The sequence below is a fragment of the Asterias rubens genome, chromosome 6 (genome assembly GCF_902459465.1).
Source record: "Asterias rubens chromosome 6, eAstRub1.3, whole genome shotgun sequence".
Taxonomy (NCBI): domain Eukaryota; kingdom Metazoa; phylum Echinodermata; class Asteroidea; order Forcipulatida; family Asteriidae; genus Asterias; species Asterias rubens.
The window spans coordinates 8,253,742-8,266,359 of NC_047067.1; the positions used below are offsets into that span (position 1 = coordinate 8,253,742).

The following is a 12,618-nucleotide window of genomic DNA, read 5'->3' on the forward strand; positions in this document are numbered from 1 at the left end:
TTTTCAAGATGGCGTCGGCGGCCGTTTTGAATATTGCGCAATAAAAAAAGTTCCTATCACATTTCAGAGGTTCATAGGAGCTTATTTTCTTTTTAAATGGTTCCTGAAGTCAAATCCATCGAGAAAAAAAGGTAGCAAATAATGGTCACGGAATCCAAAGATATGACCCTGCAGGATAAATTATGATGTTTGAAAAAAAGTTTAAAACGCATAAGTCTTATTGAGCTTAAACTTTCACATGTTTGCTATTTTACGTGCATGTTGGGTCGTATCAAGTTTTTTTTTTACATTTTCTTGGAAAGTGACCTTTTCTAAGTTAAACGTGCCAGTAGGCTTAAAACTGACTTATGAATACCAGTCTGGTCGTCAATCTTAAGAACACCATATTGATAAAAAGCAATTGTCTTCACTAGTTCTGGGATGTACTGCAGGTGAAATACAAAAAACGAGGAAATGTAGCACGCGACTGCTGTTGTTACATCATCAACAACAGAAACTACCTCGCCTTCTGCAACTCCTTTAAACTCTGTAGACACATGTGCCGATTGTTCATCCATTTCGATGTACACAGGATGTGTGGTGTCTTCATCCTTCAATAAATAAAAGTAAAAAGTAAAATTACTCAATATTGCTGTAAGCAACCAGATGTCTTATTCATACTTCAAGTAGTAAATGGACAAAACTTTATTTATGCTACAATACAGCACATCAGTGCTTTGGGAAGCAATTTTGCAACATTTTTTTCTACAATTTGAGACCACTGCATGACATCACATAACACTATTAGTTATTATACAAGCATGAGAGGAATACAGAAAAACACGACAGTCCTTCTGCGTCCCATGTCAACATGGGATGCAGATTTTTTTGGGGTGCATATTCCACGAGTTCGTGGGTGATCACCCCCCCCCCCTTTTAAAGGAATAAACCATAAATAGGCAAGTTTTCCACAAAATTGTGCAAATTTGGATCAGAATAAATGCTCTAATCAAAAGTCCTTAAAATAAGTAAAACAATAACTATGATCTTTGACACAATACCTTGACCTTTGACCAAGATTAAAAAAAAAAAATATTCCAGAAATTTCATGAAAAAAACTCTGCTTGATAGAGCAGATTACCACGTACAAAAACCATTACAATTTATTTGGGGTCATAAAATGAAGGTTCTGTGGTGGTTTTGCCAGAAAGGAGGTGGGTGCATGCAAGTTGTATTCAGTTGACATACATTACCGCTTACACTAGAATTAAAAAAAAAACTTGATCCGTGTTTTGTGTACCAAACATATGGACACGCGTCTAGGAATCAGACATCTGGTTCCCAGACGCGTGTCCATATGTTTTTGTACGCAAAGCATGGATCAAGTGTTTTTTAATTTTAGGACAAACGTGTGTAGATAATTCTCCACGTTTGTCCTGGGAAAAAAATAATATGAGCACGCTGGTCACGTGTCGTGACTTCGCGATGCGTTCGGCAGATATCGGGGACAATCAGTATTTGTAGTGTAGAGGTAAAACAGCGCATTTGGGGACTGAATAACGGTAGGAATTTATAACTTTTGACATTTTTTGAGATTGCGGAGTGGGTTCTCTGGTCGCCCCCTTGGACATTGAGATATCAAAGGACACATAGAGCCTAATTTTTGCGAGATTAAAATAAAAATAAAGAGAGATTTTTGATTCCAAAATTCATTGAACAATGATTGAACCATCATTAATGCGTGAGAGGGATAACTTTCCGTATGGCGCCACCACTTTTTCACTCATTTTTCCAAAAAGGGATATATCAATCAGGTAAATTAGATACTATATTATTTTATTTCGAATGAAAAAGTGGTGGCGCCATACGGAAACTTTTCCCGTGAGAGATATAAACCTATGAGGTTACGGGAGACGATAGCCGGACGAAACCGAAATAGTTCTAGGAGTAGTAGCTACTCTAGTACACTTCTAGTAGTGGTAGTCTCCCTTGTGCAACTTACATAGTATTAATGATTGGGTACGAAACGTCCTGCTTCGGGTAATCATGCAGAAATTTAATTTTGCCATCAATAAATATAAAATGTGTAAAACTGTTGACTGTGTCTGTGTAGGCAGTGAACTTACTTTGTCGAGTCCATGGTGAAAGTTGTATGGGATGTATGTAGGCCTGTGTACATGCACGTCAACCTGAAATACAAAACAAAGGTTTCTTAATTAAAATCCTTTAAGTGTTTGGGTACTTTTTGTTCGACCCAAAACGCAATGTCCACAGATTTACATTTAAAGTAAAAATTAAACTTACACAGTTTTAAGATAATGGTGGTAGAAAGCTTCCCTTAAAATACTTGCTGTGGTGCTGTAGTTTTTGAGAAATGAGGAAAACAATGTCACAAAAATAACTTCGCCTCAGGATACAATTTACAAACATTATTTTAGCATGTACAACGTACATAGCAGTACTGGTATTTACTATTTAAATTAATACGAGACTCTCAGACTGAAAACATCGCTTTGCCCTTTCCTTTGTGATTTTCACCTTTTTTCCAAAAACTTGGCGACTATAAATCATGCTAATAAAATTGTTCTTTGGTTTAGTTTGTTTGTGACTCACAGCTAATTTCTGAATGGCTCATAACTTGCCGTCACTGCACTGGTGACTGGCTCAACAGAAACCGGTTGCTCGTGTATGGTGGTGTATTTACTTAAAAGTAGTGTAGCAGTAGCAGTTTTATACTACGTACAGCAGTACAACATACATGTACTCCGCAGTACGTTAGTTCATGAAACTTTTTTGAGTTGAGATTGAAATTTGAAAAGGGAAACTAAAAATGTTGCTTATGTAAGTTAACGTTTGTTCATTCTCAGCCAGGCATGTCCTCTATGCGTTACTTATTAACATGTTATTATATTTCTGAATAATTACAACAGAATACAATAAATTAATTACCTTATTTCACATTCCACCACCCACCAACAGCACACGTTGACACGGACTATCCTGACGTTCTTGTTCTGGCAGACGATTGAGAGGGAAAGTTACGAATCGCGCGGGCGATATTTGCGCGACAGTGAAAATGACACGCTATTTTTCGATAATGGTTTTTGAACAGTGTAACAAACTGTGCTGAATTGCAATGCTGCGCGACCATCGCGCACTAAACAATATCGGCGCGAAACCGGCCTGACCGGGGGGTGCGATTTGTGTTCTGGCTGTTCTGTTAATTGTACTCACCGTGCTGATTAATGACAGCACTGTTTACAGACTACCTCCCAAGGTTACAAGCGGCGCCCATGTTTTCCAAAAGTTGAAACAGGAGTTTATTCTTGTATTAAATTTATTAATTAAGAAATGCCCTTTGATGAAGTATACACAATTGTATTTAATTCACAACCTCTTGATAGGGAGGAAGGGTCGGTGGCATTCGACCGAACGTTGTACGAGTAAGTTCTGTACAGGCTTTTGTATCGAGTGCCCGCCTTCGGAGCCAATTCAATTAGTATTTTTCTCACACATTAGTCGACAAATTTGTCATTGCTATGTCAGACTGGTCATTTCATATTTTGGAGAGAAACAAATTAGTCAATCAGTACTCTGTATCAACTTATCTACGGACAAAATTAGAAATAACAAATTCGTATTAGTCTTTAAAAAATATTGATTAGTAATTTCATTAGCTCAATTAGTAAAAATGTTTCCTATTAGTTAGTTCGGATTGAAAAATTAGTCATGAATGGAAAGACTAATTTTTATTGCGTAGTTGACTATTTTTTTCTCCAAATTGACTACTAGATGTTTTCAGTGTAATGTATGTCGCGGTGATAGCGAAACGTCCCTCTCGCAGCTGTCTCACGAGAGGGCAGCTCAGCACGAGACTATTGCTCTTTCGATTCGGCATGGGACCAACCATGTAGTTCGAAATAATATTTTTTCTGTGATGTAAAAAATCGGACTCCTGCACTGTTTGGCTATTAAGGGATTCCCATTTTGCATTTTCTGTTTTTAACTATCTGTGGACGTGAAATGTGTGGTTAAACTGTGTGGTTAAAAGTCCAACTGCCTTATTACTTAAACCCCCATGCTTAAACCACTGTTTATTATGGTTGTATGTGCGAATAATAATAAAAGTAAGTTTTATATAGCGCACTTATCTACCAAACTCAAGGCGCTGAGTATATTCAAACTTTCAGAAAGATAGGTTATTGCAGTGATGAATTCTGAAACCCAATTATTTAGCACATTATAAGGGTTTGGTGCTATGGCACATACAGCCAGGAACACCGAGGCGAAACCCTTATCTTTTCGATCAGTACACTTTGTAGAGTGTCACGGCCGAGTGGTTAAGAGCATCGAATTCAAGTTCTGGTGCTAATTCACCGGAGTGTGGGTTCGAATCCCGGTCGTGACACTTGTGTCCTTGAGCAAGATACTTATACTATAATTGTTTCTCTTCACCCAGGGGTATAAATGGGTACCTGCGAGGGTAGAGGTTGATATTGTGAATGACAAGCTTTCGGAGCGCCACGGCAGCTCGGGGCTGTATACTCCCTAATGGGAGCTGAGAAAGATTAAAGGGATGTTTATTGGCCCAATGACCAGGGGACCAATGTAAAGCGCATTGATACGGTTTATTGTGAAATGCGCTATATAATAATTTGTTATTATTATTATTATTCTTTTACATTCGTTACACAACACATGGGACCAACGGCTTTACGTCCCATACGAAGGACGAGTACGTTCCTATCCGAACGCAAACTTCTATCCGGGCATCAAACACAGCAAGCAGAGGACCTTGCTAAACAGACGCCACCCCAGTCAGCCTGGCTTTACATTCAAACTCCGGATGTATCTATTTGGCGCACCTGTCAAAACTCTGCGCACCCAACCATTGAAAAGAAAAGAAAAGAGCCATCAATATTCTGGTTGTATTTGGAATTTGCAACTCCCCCTTCTTGCCAAGCACTGTTACGGAGGACACATTCTCACCTTTAACCACTGGTTATGACGTCATCTTTGGTTTGGGGTAAAAATCTGGATTGTGACAGCAAAGTTGTTTGCAAAGTGTCATTCCTTTCTGTAAAGGTTGTCCTTTAGACGACCTTCGGTAATATAAAAACATATCAATTGATGAATGAGTAGGATTTGAAACTTTGCATGGTGGAAGTAAGATGTAGAAAAGTTTGCGGTAACACTATGTAATAACAATCTCTAAATGAGTTGGGGTGGTTCTGAAAAGAACCGTTGGATTAACTCGACGTTTCGATCAGTATGCTCTGATCGTCTTCTGGAGAATGACGATCAGAGCATACTGATCGAAACGTCGAGTTAATCCAATCTCCAGAAGACGATCAGAGCATACTGATCGAAACGTCGAGTTAATCCAACGGTTCTTTTCAGAACCACCCCAACTCATTTAGAGATTGTTATTACATGGTGTTACCGCAAACTTTTCTATATAATTGATGAATGGATAAACATTCATATTGTGTAACAGGTGACAAGGTTTTCGATTCGAGCTGTGAAATAAAAATCAACGTTCCATACGAATGTATTGTGAATTAACACCCGGTAAAAGAGTTGGGTGTTTACAATTGTTTTATTGATACCAATTTGTGACATAAACCGGTAGTATATATTGATTGATTGATGGGGAATTTGAACTTTGGGAGTTGACGTGTACAGCTGCAAGAAGGGCCTCTGACGTAATTGACCATAATTAAAGCATAATAATTGATTCTCTCGTAATTATTAATCAATACTCTCTGGCCTAAATACAAAGTGTGCCAAACTATTTGCTGCATATTGGTACATTAGACCCCTTAAAGACACTGGACACTATTGTATGTGTCAAAGACAAGTCTTCTCAACATAATATGCATAAAATATCAAATCTGTGGTAATTTTAGCTCAATTGGTCGACGCAGTTGCGAGATAATAATGAAAGAAAACACAAACTCTTGTCACACGAAGTTGTGTGCTTTTAGATGCTTGATTTCGAGACCCGCAATTCTAAGCTTGAGGTCTCGAAATCAAATTCGTGGAAAATAATACGTCTTTCTCTTAAACTATGGCACTTCAGAGGGAGCTGTTTCTCACAATGTTTTATACCATCAATCTCTCCCCATTACTCGTCACCAAGTAAGGTTTTATGCCAATAATTATTTTGAGTAATTACCAATAGTGTCCACTGCCTTTAACACTGTTCCTGTTTTTGGTGACGCCGTGTGTCAGTACCATGATACATGATGTTTTTACGAAACAAAAAGAAAAAAAACCTTTGAAAAAACTCATATGTTTTCAATTCCAGTAAAGAAAATGTGCCCACTTGGATTTGAAATTACATGAATGAACACCTGATATCATCAGTGACGAAACGGGTCTCAAACACATACCAAGCTACATCAAATACCTAATGTCTCTGCTGCGAACGTCAGTGTCTGAAATTGGGACCAAATATAACCACAAAGTCTTTCCAGATACAAAAGGTACACGGTTCATCAGACTCCGGCATAACTCCACGGTCTCTAAAGTTTATCAGAATCTTAACGAAGAAAAACTGCAATGTGTGTAGATGTCATGCATTGTCTAGTTTGTCGTTAATCAAAATGGTAGTATGGCGACCCAAGTTGATCAAACGACAGAAGAAGGAAAAAAGGCTTTTGCAATTTATGCTCTTCGTTTCCCAACCGGTCAAGGTCTTAGTGGTGCGGTTACTTGACTTTACGCCAGGAATATGTGTCGCTAAACAGCTTGCCAATGCTCATTCACATCATTGACGGCTTACTGAAGCCCCGTGTCGTCATAATCTGGACAGAAGGGTGAACTTTGGAGGAAGAACAAGTGAACATTCTCTTGACTTTCTTTTGGGTGAACTTGATACAAGGTACTTTTGCTCGACAATAAAAGGTCAGAGGTGGAGTGCATGCTCGGCGCAGAGCCAGACTTTTTTTTCACGAGTTGTTGTTGTTGCTGTTGTTGTTTGTGTTTGATCTGTTGGTGGTGGTGGTGGTGGTGCATAACGGGAGCGGGTTTAAATTTATGGGAAGTGGGAACTAGCTCCATAGGAATGACCATTATTGGTACACTCTTATAGACGCCAATGGATGTTTCAGGGGAGTGAAAGTCGTGATTTATTCTACTTCCTGGAGAACAAACGCTGATATAATCTCATAGTTGGAACACAAAGCATATTCTTAGTGCAATGAAACACATAGTCCTATATTTAGCATTATCAGTCTTAAACTTTCCCCTTCATTTGCTAGAGGAGCACCATAAAATCACTAACCTCAGAACAATTTTAAAAAGAGTAAGAAACAGCAACTGGGCTATACGTTGTTATCAAAACAAATCCTCCGGTTTACTCCTGAGATCAGCAGGGACCCTGGACCACAACAAATCCTGCCCTTCCCCAACTCGTCACGACTTCTGTGTGTCCCCAGAAGTAGGTGAGAAATGAAAATAAACACTCTTAAGTGCTTTGATATGGCGCTACTGAATTACGCATTCCACAGCAAAGGGGAAGCTGTCAGATGGGCGGCGTATGGTGTTACGCTGAATCTTGGTTTTCCTGCCGTCGATTTCACGAAACTCTTCTTAACTTAAGAAAGTTGCATGTCTGTATGTAAACTGGAGTCGCATTTATATTGAGGAACACGTGTCCAGTCTCTCCACATTGCTTTTATGTTGGGTTGAATATCAACCCCCTCGAGCAATGATCACTTTATGTGAGCATCTTCTAATTTTCAGGGGTGCTTGTGTCGTGTAATCCCACCCTGGTACACAACAGGGGACACTTAACTCCCCGTGAAACGAAGCCATTCTTCGGCGTTCATTTTGACCCGAGAAAGGGGTCGAGAACGCTAATCTGAAGTCTCCAACATCCTTGAAGTCCTGATGACAAAACGATACGGGTGGAGTGTATTCTTTAGAGTGAGATTAAAGGGCAGTCAGATTTGTAATTGTCATCCGTAGTTGATCTCATTTCTTCTTCCCCTTCTCAATTTCCTTTTCGTTGGTTGATTTGATGTGATGTTAAGCCTTTAGGCCTATTTTAAATCTTCTTAACTACATTTATAGAGAGGGTTAGTCACCTGTCGATGCACTGGTCCTCTGAAAGGGATGATCGTCATCCCCATCTTCCATATCCCCCATCTGTGTTAGCAATTGTCATCTTATAATTGAAGCCAAATCAGACTGACGGACTCAAGATTGGAAACTTTAAAGTGTTTTAGAGAGTAGAGTTGTTCCTTTTCTCAACCTACTTTCCTGGTCAATCCCTGATCAAGGTCGTGTGTGATTAATTGACACTGATTTACTGCCAGTACTAGTCTTGTCTCAAAACCTTACGATGCATGTGTTTCACTTTATAACAGGAGTAACCGTTGCTCAAAATACAAATAACAGAACAGACGGCTCATTTCGAAGATATTATTCAATCAATGAATCAATACTTCCCGCAGGTTTTATACGAGGTTGCAAAACACATATCGAACCACACAGTAATAATTATGACGCCATCACACATGACATAGTCAGGCCTGCATGTACGCTTCGTTTTTGAATGGGCAAGTGCACCAATGCATGCTCTCCGTTGGTAAACGGCACTTTATGAGGAAAATTTCTTCGGGAGCATTTCAAGGGCACCAAGGCAATGACCAGGGGGCACGGGGGGCAATCACCTTCATTGCCTCTGTGAAGTCATAGTGATAGAAGTCTCAGTCATATCAGGTCTGCATAGTTAATGCTTTCATGTATTTGGAAAATCCGGGGTCGAATAAAGAGCATCGGACAATCTGGTGGTGAAATAAAATAGTAACAATTCCCAGCGCGAACAATTTAGAAATCTCTTCTGCGTAGAGACAGAATGAGTGAATGCCTGAAGGTAGCCAGCCAGATGGAACTTGCGGCTTTATTGAAAATAAAACCCAGGAAATTGCGTCTGTATAGAAGCAGTGATCCTAGAAGGTTGTCTCAAAACTGCATTTAAAGTATTGTACAAATATTAAGTGATTGTTAAGTTTCAACCTTGTGTAAAAATATCACTTTTTAGGCCCCTTATGAATACATAAAGCAGAGAGTATGTGTTGACATTCATAACTTTAACCATAGAGTAAGGTTTAAACAAATCACAACTCACCAGCAGGACTATAATATTAGAGTTCTCTGCGGAAGTGACATCTTTTTTTCAAATCCTTTTTTTTTTTAATGAATGTTTTCTCTCTCCTGCCTATCACTTTATGTGGGCAGAGAATATGAAACAGTTTTCTTTTGTATTCACCATGGGCTCGTTATCATGGAAAGTATGATCTACTCTCGTTTCAACAAAATTGCTGTGACTGGCCAAAATTACATATTTTTCCTGGCATGTTGTTATGAGAGGATACCAAAGCAACGACAAAAAAAAAAAAAAAAAGTAGAAAATATGGTCTAGAGTTTCAGAATGTACTTTTAAAAGCAGAACCTCTGTACTGTACAACGTGTTCGTTATAACGAGTGTTGACGATTGGTATCCTAAAACTGAGGCATGGATACATATTACACGAATTGTTATCACCGGTACCACATAAAGGAGACTCTAAACCAACAACGATGCCTATTTAGGCTATTTCCCAAAACCAATTAATTTTCATCAAATTCTGACCTGTTTCAACATAACTAAAGCGAGTGACTCATCTGTTGTTATTTTCTGCACTTTTCATGAATACAATGAATGCCGTTAATTTGACGTCGCTGTCATTTCATTGGAAACCGAACCAGGCATGTCCACCGCCGTAGACTATCCACCTTTTGATGAATGGGGTCTCGTAAAACTTGGACAAAGGGCTGGGACTGCTAATTTTTAATGACATTTTAGTCATAAGGGCAGTATGGGTGTACTCATTCACACCCACCGATGGGATAAATTATACGAGGTAAAAGCTTATTCAATGATGACAATGAGGGGTGACATGTCTTTCTGACGAGGGGCTCAACGTCAAGGGCAACCCACCGGGGAAGTTTCCCATTCTTACACCCCGGTTTTATAATCTTTTAACCTGTCCATCAAAGGAGAGAATAACTCCTGCATCTTAACAATGTCCCTAACTAATAACAGACAACCTTCGAGTTCCTAACTGAATTGTAAATGAACTCTCAGTACCAAGAAATATTTATGGTGTTTTTGCTCCCCCACTGTTTGGACCATAAGTGGCAACTGTATGGTGCTTGAATGCGTGGCATTTAGAGGTTTTCATTTTGCAAGTGTGTTATTAGTGGGCAGTGCAATTGCTGATTGTTTGATTTTAAAGGATCAACTCTTTTGAAAATCAGCGTTTCAGTGGAGTGTTCCAAACAGCACTTATTTGTTTCCTAAAGTTCGGTGGTGAAGACGAAAGTCTTCCTTTGTAAAATATACTCCAAGCAGTGATAGAGATAGCCTATTTTAACTACACACCCAGCGTCCATATTGTAACCTGTACCTGTACTGAAAACATGACAGAATGTAACGTACATTTGCGTCTATTGTAGAATAGACTCACAACAGTTATTAGGGAATGCCTGTTTTATTCACAAACCCAGTCTATTATATAGCCATACTGTGTCCTTAAAACATGACAGAATGTAAAATGCACAACACAATCACCAACACACATTCCATACTGACTGATTTTCTCCCATTGTATGTTACTGGCTCTCGATTGATTGATCACCAATGTCTATGGAGCCTGTATTTGGTGTCGAACCAAGGTTTTGTAAAACCACAACCAACATGGCGAACCTATTACAAGCCCTGTGATCTCTATAGTTTTTCATTGATTTGTTTCCCTTCATCTTTCACTGCAGAACAATGCATTTACACGGTATTTGTGTCCCATCAACCTTTCCTTGACTCAGAACTCAACGATAGTATTAGTGCAAGAATTCAATAAATTGAAACTCTACCAGTGTGAAGTGATACACCATTATTTAGACACCACACCATCCGCCTATTGTTTGTTAGCAGACCATGCTGTGGTCTGTAGAAGGCCGTCGGTCAACTGATCCCATTGTCACACATGTGATATTGTATGACTTGGAAAACATTGAAATAAAAGGGAAGACCTGAGCCGATTTTCGTAAACCCAGCCCAACCAATTTCCTTAATTCCCAAGGATTATTTCACTACTTTTCATGCCAAGACGTATAAAGGTAACATGTCCAACAAGGACAGCTCCAACAGAACAAGACAAAGAGAGAAAAAGGCAATTAAAATGGATACGGAAATAACCGTGACACAGATGTAAATAATTTCGCCACAATTCACGGACAAATTGTGCGTTTCAATTTCTGCTCGTAGCTGCTGAATTATTGGTCAGGTCAAGCAGCATTGATTTGATGCAGGCATCCGTTTTGTGCTGAGTATTTTTTGTTCGTCAAAATCAATCTATAAAAGGGTCAATGAAAATGATATAGTTTCCACTGACCCAAAATAATGGACCGTTAAGTTCTTGAACGGTCCATTAGAGCTTATTATTTGACAAGGAATGGGTTCATGTGGAGTATATAGGGGAGGTCACTCGTCTTACTTGTAAGAAACAAAATGGTTTTCAAAAGCTTAAACAATTTTTTTCATTTGATCATTTTGTTTTATCCCAAAAGGCATAAATTGAAAACTACGATTTGATAAACACGTGAGTGCAGCACTTTTAGAACTTTCGTATGATAAGGATAATATTACAGAAGAGCATGTTTAAATGACTGATTTTATAACCGTAACATTTTATGTTTCCAACGAAATAGGCGGCACTGGGAGGATGTTCCATGGGGCTGATCGCTTCGAACAGACCCATGACCTTCATCCGACTGGCAGCCCCCCGTCGTACCCTTCTGCGTCATTACAAGACCTTCTCCGTATCCGAATTTACACCTTGAGAAGGTTAAGGGCCCGGGGAGGAGCTTTCCAACAAAGCCTAAAACATCTTAACGTTCTTTAATTGCTAGTACTCAAAACTTGGAAGGCCAATTGCAATTGTTCACCATTTAGTTTTACCCCGGGGGTTAAAAAGTACTTGTGAGCAGTTAGGACTCTTCGTTTAAGCCGCGGATCGTTTTGAGTGCGAACGAACAAACAAGTTTTCAAGGTACCTGTATTCGTGTAACGATTATCTTTCAACAAGACCACATTTTACGAGAAGACATATTTAACGTCGTTAAACTGTGACTTTTCAGAGGGGATTGATTGTTATTAACGGTCAGAAACTGACCTTCAACATATAGGCCTTGGTCGCCCCTTAGACTAATCACATTGTCCTCAATATAAAGAACTTGATCTATCGGTTATTTTGCTGGTAAACTTGACAAAATCTTTTGTGAAAGCTTGTTTACAAAAATATAATTATTTTAAATGTTGGTCATACACGTCAGTTTCAATCAGACTAAAAAGTAATGGTTGTTTGCGCTCTTGATAATTTGTTCAGTGAACGCGTCGGGTACGTGAAGAAGAAAACGGTGACATACATTCCTTTTAAAAAGTGATGTTTTTTTTAGTATAATTTGAAATACCCTTCCCTACTACAATACCGTATACAAAATTTAAATATAGGCTGATTTGAAGCAAGTCGATGAAAGCAAAGTGAAATTACAAAGCAAGTGAAACATTTACACAGTCGACTCTCCTTA

The 12,618-nt window shown here is 38.9% G+C and overlaps 1 long non-coding RNA gene across 1 annotated transcript; it reads right to left on the minus strand.

The window, feature by feature from the left end:
* Positions 1–203: 203 nt before the first annotated feature.
* Positions 204–2,980, minus strand: LOC117291386. The gene is made up of 3 exons (XR_004519150.1): positions 2,929–2,980; positions 2,106–2,168; positions 204–590 (listed from the first exon to the last, which is right to left on the minus strand). It is a non-coding gene; the product is annotated as an uncharacterized LOC117291386 (long non-coding RNA).
* Between the last annotated feature and the right edge of the window lie 9,638 nt (positions 2,981–12,618).